The 11,885-nt window shown below is 43.4% G+C and overlaps 1 long non-coding RNA gene across 1 annotated transcript; it reads right to left on the reverse strand.

The window, feature by feature from the left end:
* LOC104656098 lies at window positions 1-11,079 on the reverse strand. Its single transcript, XR_747069.2, has 3 exons — window positions 10,889-11,079; window positions 10,150-10,296; window positions 1-230 (listed from the first exon to the last, which is right to left on the reverse strand). It is a non-coding gene; the product is annotated as an uncharacterized LOC104656098 (long non-coding RNA).
* Between the last annotated feature and the right edge of the window lie 806 nt (window positions 11,080-11,885).

The following is an 11,885-nucleotide window of genomic DNA, read 5'->3' on the forward strand; positions in this document are numbered from 1 at the left end:
TTTTTTGTAGAGACTAGGTGTCACAATGTTGGCCAGGCTGGTCTCGAACTCCTGACTTTGTGATCCGCCTGCCTGGGTCTCCCAAAGTGCTGGGATTACAGGCGTGAGCCACCGTGCCCAGCCGGCATCTAGTGTTCTCATGGGAGAAGGCTTTTTGGAAGGCCCTGTCATTGTGTTTGTGAGACTGGCTCCTGCTGTCCTCCTCTCAGGGCTGTCTGAGGTTTCTGTTCCTACGACATAAAGAATTAGTTCCAATTATTCTCTCAGTAGGTTCAAAACCTAAAACTTTTTATCTACAGAATGAACAAGAATATTGCTTTATGTAATAAAAACTCATTTGAACTTTTAATATTCAGTCATTATACCAAGTACTTTCAGTATTAAAGCATAAGAATTTTCTTTCTGGAACCAAACAATGAAATAAATATCTCTTTAAAAAAAACTTTGCATTTGTACTATGATATAAGTTTGGTATCACAGGAGATTTGGCCTAGAAAACACTTTGTCATTTTAGAGGTGTTATCCAATGTTCTGCGCAGACGCTGGAGTCACAGAAAATGGAGTTGAATCCTTTCTCTGCCACTCTTTGAGGAGAATCTCACCATTTATTATGCACTGTAGAATACAACAATAAAATACAGCTATGTACCACATAACAACATCTTGGTCAACAACAGACTGCATATATGATGGTGGTCACCCAGTAAGCTAAGGTTAATTTATTATTATTCCTTTTTTTTTTTTTTGAGATGGAGTCTTACTCTGTCACCCAGGCTAGAGTGGAATGGCACCATCTCGGCTCACTGAACCTCTGCCTCCTAGGTTCAAGCGATTCTCCTGCCTCAGCCTCCCAAGTAGCTGGGATTATAGGCACCTACCACATTTGGCTAATTTTTTGTACTTTTAGTAAAGATGGGATTTCACCATGTTGGCCAGGCTGATCTCAAACTCCTGACCTCAAGTGATCCGCCCACCTCAAAGTGCTGGGATCAGAGGCCTGAGCCACTGTGCCCGGCCTTGTTTGCTTTTTTAACAGATAACAGTGTGCTCATAGAAACTGCTTTGACATGACTGCAATCATATGTTTCATAGACCCTTAATTAGATTATACCATTAGAGTCTTCAGATGTTATAATTTTTTTTTTTTTTTTTTTTTTGAGAGGGAGTATCACTCTGTCACCAGGCTGGAGTTCAGTGCCACAATCTCAGCTCACTGCAACCTCTGCCTCCCAAGTTCAAGCGATTCTCCTGCCTCAGCCTCCCGAGTAGCTGGGACTACAGGCACGCGCTACCACACCCGGCTAATTTTTGCATTTTTAGTTGAGACGGGGTTTCACCATGTCGGCCAGGATCTGCCCGCCTTGGACTCCCAAAGTGCTGGGATTACAGGTGTGAGCCACCATGCCTGGCCTATACTTCCCTTTTTGAATACCATTTGGTGTTTTGAAGAATTAACAGCTTTGTGAACGTGGCAGTGCTTGTGATTCAGGCTTCCACTGAGACCAAGGGCAGAACCTGATTGCAGGACAACAGATGGACAGTGTGTGGCAGTGTTTAAATGTTCTTCTGAAAGCTGATACCACAGCTCTCTGTGCACTGATTGCATATGCATCCCAAGATTATATTACTGTTTTCTATTGCTATGTGTCACGCTTTGCCAAACAGGATGTGGAAGATGAATTAGCAGTTTCCTTAGGTACTTCTTAACAATTGGTCAAAATGAACTCCATTGCTTAAGAAAAGCATAAACACCATTTAGTCACTGAATATAGCTGTATGTATGATTGTTACTATGGGAAATCTTGTTTTGCCAATTTTCTTTGAAAATTCTGGCAGACCAAGGTTCTTTTTGTTTACATAATACTTGAAAAATAAAAATGAACAAGCTAAACAAACTACCAAGTTTTCACTTACATAAATGTAGTTGCATACAGAAAATGTGACTGTGAATTTATTTCTCTAGGACTTTTAAACTATAAGCATTATTTGCATGAAAGAGGACCAATTATCAATTACAAACTCACAGAATTTTATAGATTTTTTTTTCCTACACAGCACATAAAACAGAATTTGAAGCCTCCCTCCAAACACAGGGGAAGGAGGTTGTATGTACATCCTCATTGTCTTTCACATTCTAAGGTGGTACCACTCAGTGATTGAAATCCTTAAGCATTGTATTAGTCTGCTTGGGCTACCATAATAGCAGCTTAAACTGTTGTTAAGCCACTCAGACTTAAATAACAGAAATTTATTTCCTTTGTAATTCTGGACGCTGGAAGTTCAAGGTGTCGGCAGGGTTGGTTTCTGGGTGACATCTCTCTTTCTGTCTTGCAAATGGCTGCCTCCTCCCTGTGTCCTCATATGGCCTGTCCTCTGCTTTTACACTTCTGGTGTCTCTTTTTTTTTTTTTTTTTTTGAGACAGAGTCTCACTCTGTCACCCAGGCTGGAGTGCAGTGGCCTGATCTTGGCTCACTGCAACCTCTGCCTCCCGGGTTCAAGCAATTCTCCTGTCTCAGCCTCCTGAGTAGCTGGGACTACAGGTGCCCGCCACCACAACCGGCTAATTTTTTGTAATTTTAGTAGAGAGGGGGTTTCACCGTGTTAGCCAGGATGGTCTCCATCTCCTGACCTCGTGATCCACCTGCCTTGGCCTCCCAAAGTGTTGGGATTACAGGTGTGAGCCACTGTACCTAGCCAATTTCTTTTTTTTTTTTTTTTAATTATTATACTTTAAGTTCTAGGGTACATGTGCACAACTTGCAGGTTTGTTACATATGTATACATGTGCCATGTTGGTGTGCTGCACCCATTAACTGGTCATTTACAATAGGTATTTCTCTTAATGCCATCCTTCCCCCTCCCCGCACTCCACAACAGGCCCCGTGTGTGATGTTTCCTGCTCTGTGTCAAAATATTCTCATTGTTCAATTCCCACCTATGAGTGAGAACGTGCAGTGTTTGGTTTTCTGTCCTTGCGATAGTTTGCTCAGAATGATGGTTTCCAGCTTCATTTATGTCCCTACAAAGGACATGAAATCCTTTTTTATAGCTGCATAGTATTCCATGTGTGTATGTGCCATATTTTCTTAATCCAGTCTATCATTGATGGACATTTGGGTTGGTTCCAGGTCTTTGCTATTGTGAATAGTGCTGCAATAAACATACGTGTGCATGTGTCTTTATAGCAGCATGATTTATAATCCTTTGGGTATATACCCAGTAATAGGACGGCTGGGTCAAATGATATTTCTAGTTCTAGATCCTTGAGGAACCGGCACACTGTCTTCCACAATGGTTGAACTAGTTTACAGTCCCACCAATAGTGTAAAAGCGTTCCTATTTCTCCACATCCTCTCCAGCACCTGTTGTTTCCTGACTTTTTAATGATCGTCATTCTTACTGGTATGAGATGGTATCTCATTTCGGTTTTGATTTGCATTTCTCTGATGGCCAGTGATGATGAGCATTTTTTCATGTGTCTGTTGGCTGCATAAATGTCTTCTTTTGAGAAGTGTCTGTTCATATCCTTCACCCACTTTTTGATGGGGTTGTTTGATTTTTTCTTGTAAATTTGTTCAAGTTCTTTGTAGATTCTGGATATTAGCCCTTTGTCAGATGGGTAGATTGTAAAAATTTTCTCCCATTCTGTAGGTTGCCTGTTCACTCTGATGGTGGTTTCTTTTGCTGTGCAGAAGCTCTTTAGTTTACTTAGATCCCATTTGTCTATTTTGGCTTTTGTTGCCATTGCTTTTGGTGTTTTAGTCATGAAGTCCTTGCCCATGCCTATGTCCTGAATGGTATTGCCTAGGTTTTCTTCTAGGGTTTTTATGGTTTTAGGTCTAACATTTAAGTCTTTAATCCATCTTAAATTAATTTTTGTATAAGGTGTAAGGAAGGGATCCAGTTTCAGCTTTCAACATATGGCTAGCCAGTTTTCCCAGCACCATTTATTAAATAGGTAATCCTTTCCCCATTTCTTGTTTTTGTCAGGTTTGTCAAAGATCAGATGGCTGTAGATGTGTGGTATCATTTCTGAGGGCTCTGTTCTGTTCCATTGGTCTATATCTCTGTTTTGGTACCAGTACCATGCTGTACTGTAGCCTTGTAGTATAGTTACTGTTGGTTTAAAGTCTGTTTTATCAGAGATTAGAATTGCAACCCCTGCTTTTTTTGTTTTCCATTTGCTTGGTAGATCTTCCTCCATCCCTTTATTTTAAACCTATGTGTATCTCTGCATGTGAGATGGGTCTCCTGAATATAGCACACTGATGGGTCTTGACTCTTTATTCAATTTGCCAGTCTGTGTCTTTTAATTGGGGCATTTAGCCCATTTACATTTAAGGTTAATATTGTTATGTGTGAATTTGATCCTGTCATTATGATGTTAGGTGGTAATTTTGCTCGTTAGTTGATGCAGTTTCTTCCTAGCATTGATGGTCTTTACAATTTGCCATGCTTTTGCTGTGACTGGTATCGGTTGTTCCTTTCCATGTTTAGTGCTTCCTTCAGGAGCTCTGGTAAGGCAGGCCTGGTGGTGACAAAATCTCTCAGCATTTGCTTGTCTGTAAAGGATTTTATTTCTCCTTCACTTATGAAGCTTAGTTTGGCTGGATATGAAATTCTGGGTTGAAAATTCTTTTCTTTAAGAATGTGAATATTGGCCCCCACTCTCTTCTGGCTTGTAGAGTTTCTGCCGAGAGATCTGCTGTTAGTCTGATGGGCTTCCCTTTGTGGGTAACCTGACCTTTCTCTCTGGCTGCCCTTAACATTTTTTCCTTCATTTCAACCTTGGTGAATCTGACAATTATGTGTGTTGGAGTTGCTCTTCTCAAGGAGTATCTTTGTGGCATTCTCTGTATTTCCTGAATTTGAATGTTGGCCTGCCTTGCTAGGTTGGGAAGTTCTCCCGGATAATATCCTGAAGAGTGTTTTCCAACTTGGTTGTATTCTCCCCATCACTTTCAGGTACACCAATCAGACATAGAGTTGGTCTTTTCACATAGTCCCATATTTCTTGGAGGCTTTGTTTGTTTCTCTTCACTCTTTTTTCTCTTAACTTCTCTTCTCACTTCATTTCATTCATTTGATCTTCAATCACTGATAATCCTTTCTTCCACTTGACTGAATTGGCTCCTGAAGCTTGTGCACGCATCACGTAGTTCTCGTGGCATGGTTTTCAGCTCCATCAGGTTATTTAAGGTCTTCTCTACACTGTTCTTGTCAGCCATTCGTCTCATCTTTTTTTCAAGGTTTTCAGCTTCTTTGCAATGGGTTTGAACATCCTCCTTCAGTTCAGAGAAGTTTGTTATTACCGATCTTCTGAAGTCTACTTCTCTCATCAAAGTCATTCTCCATCTAGTTTTGTTCCATTGCTGGTGAGGAGCTGTGTTCCTTTGAAGGAGAAGGGGCACTCTGATTTTTAGAATTTTCAGCCTTTCTGCTTTGGTTTCTCCCCATCTTTGTGGTTTTATCTACCTTTGGTCTTTGATGTTGGTGACCTACAGATGGGGCTTTGGTGTGGATGACCTTTTTGTTGATATTGATGCTATTCCTTTCTGTTTGTTAGTTTTCCTTCTAACAGTCAGGACCCTCAGCTTCAGGACTGTTGGAGTTTGCTGGAGGTCCACTCCAGACCCTGTTTGCCTGGGTATCACCAGCAGAGGCTGCAGAACAGCAAATGTTGCAGAACAGCAAATGTTGCTGCCTGATCCTTCCTCTGGAAGCTTCGTTTGAGAGGTGCACCTGGCTGTATGAGGTGTCAGTTGGCCGCTACTGGGAGGTGTCTCCCAGTTAGGCTACTCGGTGGTCAGGGATCCATTTGAGGAAGCAGTCTGTCCATTCTCGGATCTCAAACTCCGTGCTGGGAGAACCACTACTCTCTTCAAAGCTGTCAAACAGGGACGTTTAAGTCTGCAGAAGTTTCTACTGCCTTTTGTTCAGCTATGCCCTGCCCCCAGAGGTGGAGTCTACAGAGGCAGGTAGGCCTCATTGAGCTGCAGTGGGCTCCACCCAGTTGGAGCTTCCCGGCCACTTTGTTTACCTACTCAAGCCTCAGCAATGGCAGACACCCCTCCCCAAGCCTCGCTGCTGCCTTGCAGTTCAATCTCGGACTGCTGTGCCAGCAGTGAGCAAGGCTCCATAGGCATGAGACCCTCAGAGCCAGGCACGGGATATAATCTCCTGGTGTGCCATTTGCTAAGACCGTTGGAAAAGGGCAGTATTAGGGTGGGAGTGTCCCGATTTTCCAGGTACCATGTGTCACGGCTTCAATTGGCTAGGAAAGGGAATTCCCCGACGCCTTGCGCTTCCCAGGTGAGGCGATGCCCTGCCCTGCTTCAGCTCACACTCTGTGGGCTGTACCCACTGTCCAACAAGTCCCATTGAGATGAACCCGGTACCTCAGCTGGAAATGCAGAAATCACCCGTCTTCTGCATCACTCACACTGGGAGCTGTAGACTGGAGCTGTTCCTATTCGGCCATCTTGGATCCTCTCCCCCTGTTTTTTTTTTTTTTTTTTGAGATGGAGTCTGGCTCTGTTGCCCAGCCTGGAGTGCAGTGGTATGATCTTGGCTCACTCCAATCTCCGCCTACCAGGTTCAAGCGATTCTCCCACCTCAGCCTCCTGTGTAGCTGGGATCACAGGCACATACCACCACACCCAGCTACTTTTTATATTTTTAGTAGAAATGGGGTTTCACCATATTGGCCAGGATGGTCTCAAACTCCTGACCTCAATTGATCCTCCTGCCTCAGCCTCCCAAAGTGCTGGGATTACAGACGTGAACCACTGTGCTGGGCCAAAAATATGATTTCTTATTTCCCACATTGCCAATTCTATTTCAACTAACTATAATAGCTATGTCTATTGAGCACTCAAGTGTGTTCTAGAAACTGTCCCTGATTCTGGGGATATATCCAGGAATGAACTGTAGCCCCTGTTATTAAGTAATTTGTAGTCTGACTAAACCATTAGAAATTCAAAAAATAGCTACTTTTGGCTGTTATGGTAGCCCACGCAGACTAATACAACACTTAAGGATTTCAATCACTGAGTGGTACCACCTTAGAATGTGAAAGACAATGACAATGTACATACCTTGCAGAATAAAATCCTACAAGATCCTCATGCTGTAGCTCCTGGCTACCTCCCCAGGAGTTAGATCACTTATCCCTATCTCCCTGGCCCACCCTTCTCTGTCACATGGCTTCTTTGCTGACCCTGATACACACCACACTTGTCCTCTCTACCTGGAAGTTGTATCCTCTATACCCATATGGCTCACTTCTTCACTTCATTCAAGTCTCTGCTCAGATGTTACTTCTTCAGAGAGCCCTTCCTTCATACACTATCTTGCATAGCAGCCTCCCCTACAAGTTGTCTTCTTTCTCCTTAACTTTTGTGATGGTTAATGTTAGGTGAAGAGAATGGCATGAACGGGGAAGCAAAGCTTGCAGTGAGCTGAGATCGTGCCACTGCACTCCAGCCTGGGTGACAGAGCAAGACTCCATCTCAAAAAAAAAAAAAAAAAAAAAAAAAAAAGTTAAAGTTCTAGTAATCAAGAAAGTCCAGTTCAATTTGGTTGCCCTTTTCTGATGATATTTTTTTGAGTTCTAAAACAATCTTCTTTCCAAAGAGTCATTTTTTTTGCTGTATGAGCTTTTGTCACAACTTACACATAATATCAAATAACTCAAGTGCAGTTAGTGTATCCTTTTCTATGCTCCTTATAACTTCTTCAAAGATCATCAAGCAGTTCTGGACAAAAGGCATATATATTTCTGTTGTACTATAATCTTGTTTCTTCATTCTCATCCTTGATGCATTCCCAAATTAGAGAAGAATACTCTTCTTTTCCCATATTTTGAAAATAAGACTTGATGGCAGGCCAACATTTTAACATCTTTTCTATGGCCAGTAACAACGATAGCCAGCTTGTAGGCACATGTTGAAGGATTCTATTTTCATTTCGACAAAGTCAAAAACCTCATGAAGTGTCTCTGCATGTTTTGAGGAAACTGAAAAGCAACCCAAAACTTTGATTGTGAAAGCCTCAGTATCACAGGAAAGCAAATCACAGCCCTTTTTAGCAGTCTTGTATACCAGTTGTGCAGGCCGTTTAGCAGGTAAAACCTTTTCTTTTTCTGTGGTGAGAAGTTTGTAGACTGAATGGAACTTGCCAAAATTTACATTTGCACTGTCTGCTGAATATGCAGATAGGTGAGCAAAGTCTAGTTTGCATTTGGACATGCTATCAATAATTGTTTATGTTTTCTGAGGTTTCATAAAAATTGTCATAGAAATCAAGAAGGCAACTTGAAATTCCACTTTTCAAATCAAAGTACCTAAGAGCTAGGGGGAACACTTTTGTATTGCCATGATTCGATACATTACTTGCTATCCTGTAGAAAGCATGATTATTGGTGAGATCTGACAGGATCAGTTCTACACTGTAAGGGCCAGCACGTCTGTTACCAAAATCTCCCCTTTTTTTCACCCACAGGATATTTTAGTTACAACCTCTGAATCAGGAAATGTAACTTCACTCAGTTTCATAGAGCAATCAAGGGAAGGATAGGATAATGCATGGCCAGTTGTGTGGTATACCCAAGCTAATTTGCTAGTTTATCAGCTGCTATTTTCTCTTTCTTTTTTTTTTTTTTTTCTGAGACAGAGTTTCACTCTGGCTGGAGTGCAGTGGTGCAATCTCGGCTCACTGCAACCTCTGCCTCCTGGGTTCAAGTGATTCTCGTGCCTCAGCCTCCCCAGTAGGTAGCTGGGAGTACAGGTGTGCACCACCACACCTGGCTAATTTTTGTATTTTTGGTAGAGACAGGGTTTTGCCAGGTTGGCCAGGCTAGTCTTAAACTCCTGGCCTCAAGTGATCCACCCGCCTCAGCCACCCAAAGTGCTGGGATAATACGTATGGGTCACCATGCCTAGCCTTTTTTTCTTTCTTTTTTTTTGAGACAGAGTCTCGTTCTGTCACCCAAGCTGGTGTGCAGTAGCACTGGCGCAATCTTAGCTCACTGCAACTTCCGCCTCCCAGGTTCAACTGATTCTTGTGCCTCAGCCTCCTGAGTAGCTGGGATTATAGGCAGGGGCCACCACACCCAGCTAATTTTTGTATTTTTAGTAGAGAGCAGGTTTCACCATGTTGACCAGCCTAGTCTTGAACTCCTGGCTTCCGGTGATCTGCCTGCCTCGGCCTCCCAAAGTGCTGGGATTACAGGCGTGAGCCACCGTGCCCCACCAGCAGCTGCTATTTTCGATTGACCATTGGTGTCATTTTGGGAAATGAAAACACTTTGAATTGATTCAAAAGTACTTGATTGTCTCATCCTAGACTTGTTAGATTCAATGTCTGTATGTTTTTTCACATCCCCTTCTCCACCATGCCCAACCGCAAATTCTTTTCTGCATATTGTGCAGTATGCTCTGTTTGGGTTACTTACCTCCCTAATCCAGCTGTATATGTCCTTCCATCTGTCACTAAAATAACATAGCCGTTTAGCCTTTTTTTTTGGTATTGTCTAGGTCATACTGGCGTTGGTATTATACTTGTCATGAGTTTCATTATCTGAACTCTAAGAAAACATGGTCACAATTCACAAAGTTTACTGTCTATCTACATACAAAGCACACAGTTGACTGTTAACACTCAAGATTAGGACTTACACTGTACATACTTAGAACTTAAAATTGCTCTGAGAGGATGTAACAATGGATGATCCATTATTGTGGACCACAAGTCATAGCTGCCAATTCAGAGGTTAACAGAAGGCAGACAATCGCCATATTCACTTAAGGGTTGTCTTCAGTCTCTTTTTGGGTGGGGGGAGGCACCATACAGTTTTTGTATTCCTCCCATCCCCAACTTTCCTCACTCATTGCTGAAAATCAGGACTTTTTGCACTCAGGAGTTTCCTAGAACGTGGGACTTTCAGAGACAGTTCCAGGCTCACCAAAAGTAAAGTTCATTCCCCTCCCATTTTCATGGGTGAGAGCCTGTTTACTATTTCCAGATCTGCTACTTTGACTTTAGCAAACTATAGTTAGCCTTTCTGAGAAGTATAGAAGTTAAATCAAATAAAAACCTTTAACCAGATCTTTTGGAAGGTTTTGTTTGGATACATCTGAAGTACTTACCTCGAACTTTGTGGCATATAGTACAGCTGTTGCAGTTTGTTTCTTTAACGACAGGAACAGTTCTGAGACCATCTGGCAAGTCAGGGTTGGCTATTCCTAAAGATTTAGCTGGGCTGGCTTTTGCTATTTCTAGCAGCTCCATTTTATCTACAAAAGACAAACATTCATTAAGTCCCAAAAACGTAAAGAATGACAAATTAAGCATTTATCTTATTAATAAAATATAAAGATGTTCACTCATGTTTATAAATATTTGACAATCATGTTAAGGCCAGTAAAGATAAAAACGGGTAGGGGCAAAAAACACAAAGAGAAAGGAGAGTTAATATCTTTTCTCCCGCAGTCATTAGCTTATTAAAAGCTGAAATCAAGGTTTGTTTAAAGCTGCTCAGAGTTGGTAAATTAATGTTAAGTCATTAACAGGAATTTAAAAGGTTTCGTTAAGAACTGCCTGCACTAGATTCCTCCATCCTGAGACATAAAACAACGACGATAAACCTTCTGAGTGGTAAGAACGCGTCCATTTAAAAATAGGCTATAGATTATACTATGTAGTTTTATCTACTAATCTGTTAATGCCCCCCCACCGAAAACAAACAAACAAAAAAACCCAAAGGGATATAAGTTTCATCCATCAAAGGAAACAACAGTCACCTTGGTTTCCATCCCACTCATATACTGCCGCCGTACATGTAAATCAGATGAACCTGCGCGTAGCTCTTAACGACAAGTGACCCACCTTTTTAACTTCAGTGAAAGGAGGTTCTGCTCCGCGACCTCTTCCTGGATCTCTCCCTCCACCCTCTGTGTTCTTTCGGGTGCACCATAGGGTCAAAGCCGCAGCAACGCCGTCTCTGTGTGATCGCATATGCCCTTCTGTAGCACGACCTTCCCCTGAGAGTGACCAGCTACCGGACAGGCACCACGGAGGGGTACCGAGCACCTCCCGGACCGGCGGCTGCTGGATCGCGAGTGCCTCCGCTAGGGAGACCGCACGTTGCCCCTGTGCTTCCTCCGGTGGCGCCTTCTGCAACGAGACCTCGACCCTGCTCCCTCTCCGGGGCTGGATCTGACTCCTCGACGGCGATTCCAGACGCGAGACCCAAAATGACGGCTTCCAGAAGAGGGGCGAGCCCGGCCACAAGTCGTTCACGTAGCTAACACATCGTTGCTTCCGGCTTCTTACCGTCCTCCCCTTTGTAAACGGTCACCTCCCGAAAACCCAGGCTCTCCTCCAACAGTGGTTCTCAAGCGAGGAGATCTTCCCCGAGGGGGAGGGTGTTTGGCAAAGTCTGGGGACATTTTTGGTTCACTGGGGCTGCTACTTGCATCCACCGGGTAGAGGTGAGGGATGCAGTTACACATTCTAAGCAGCACGGGACATTACCCTCCCCAACCCAGACAGAATGAGCCGGCCCAAAACGTCAGTAGTGCCCAGGCTGAGAAACCCTGCCTTAAACAAACAGCAAAGAAAGGCCAAGTCCCATAAGTGGGTCACCGCGCGGGGACTGGGGTCCACGGGACACCCCAGCCACACCAAGCCGGGAAGTCCCCGCCTCCTGGAGCTGAACCCGCCCCTCTCCCAGAGGTGGAACTGCGAGGGGGCGGGAACAGGCACGGAGAAAATAAACAAGACTAAAAAGTCCTGAGTAGCGCTGTGTGGCTGCAAACCGGAACCCAACTTTTGCACCACATGGGACCCGGCACTCTTCCTGCCACCCACACCTGAGACGGCT

The sequence above is a fragment of the Rhinopithecus roxellana genome, chromosome 12 (genome assembly GCF_007565055.1).
Source record: "Rhinopithecus roxellana isolate Shanxi Qingling chromosome 12, ASM756505v1, whole genome shotgun sequence".
NCBI classification, from domain to species: Eukaryota; Metazoa; Chordata; class Mammalia; order Primates; family Cercopithecidae; genus Rhinopithecus; species Rhinopithecus roxellana.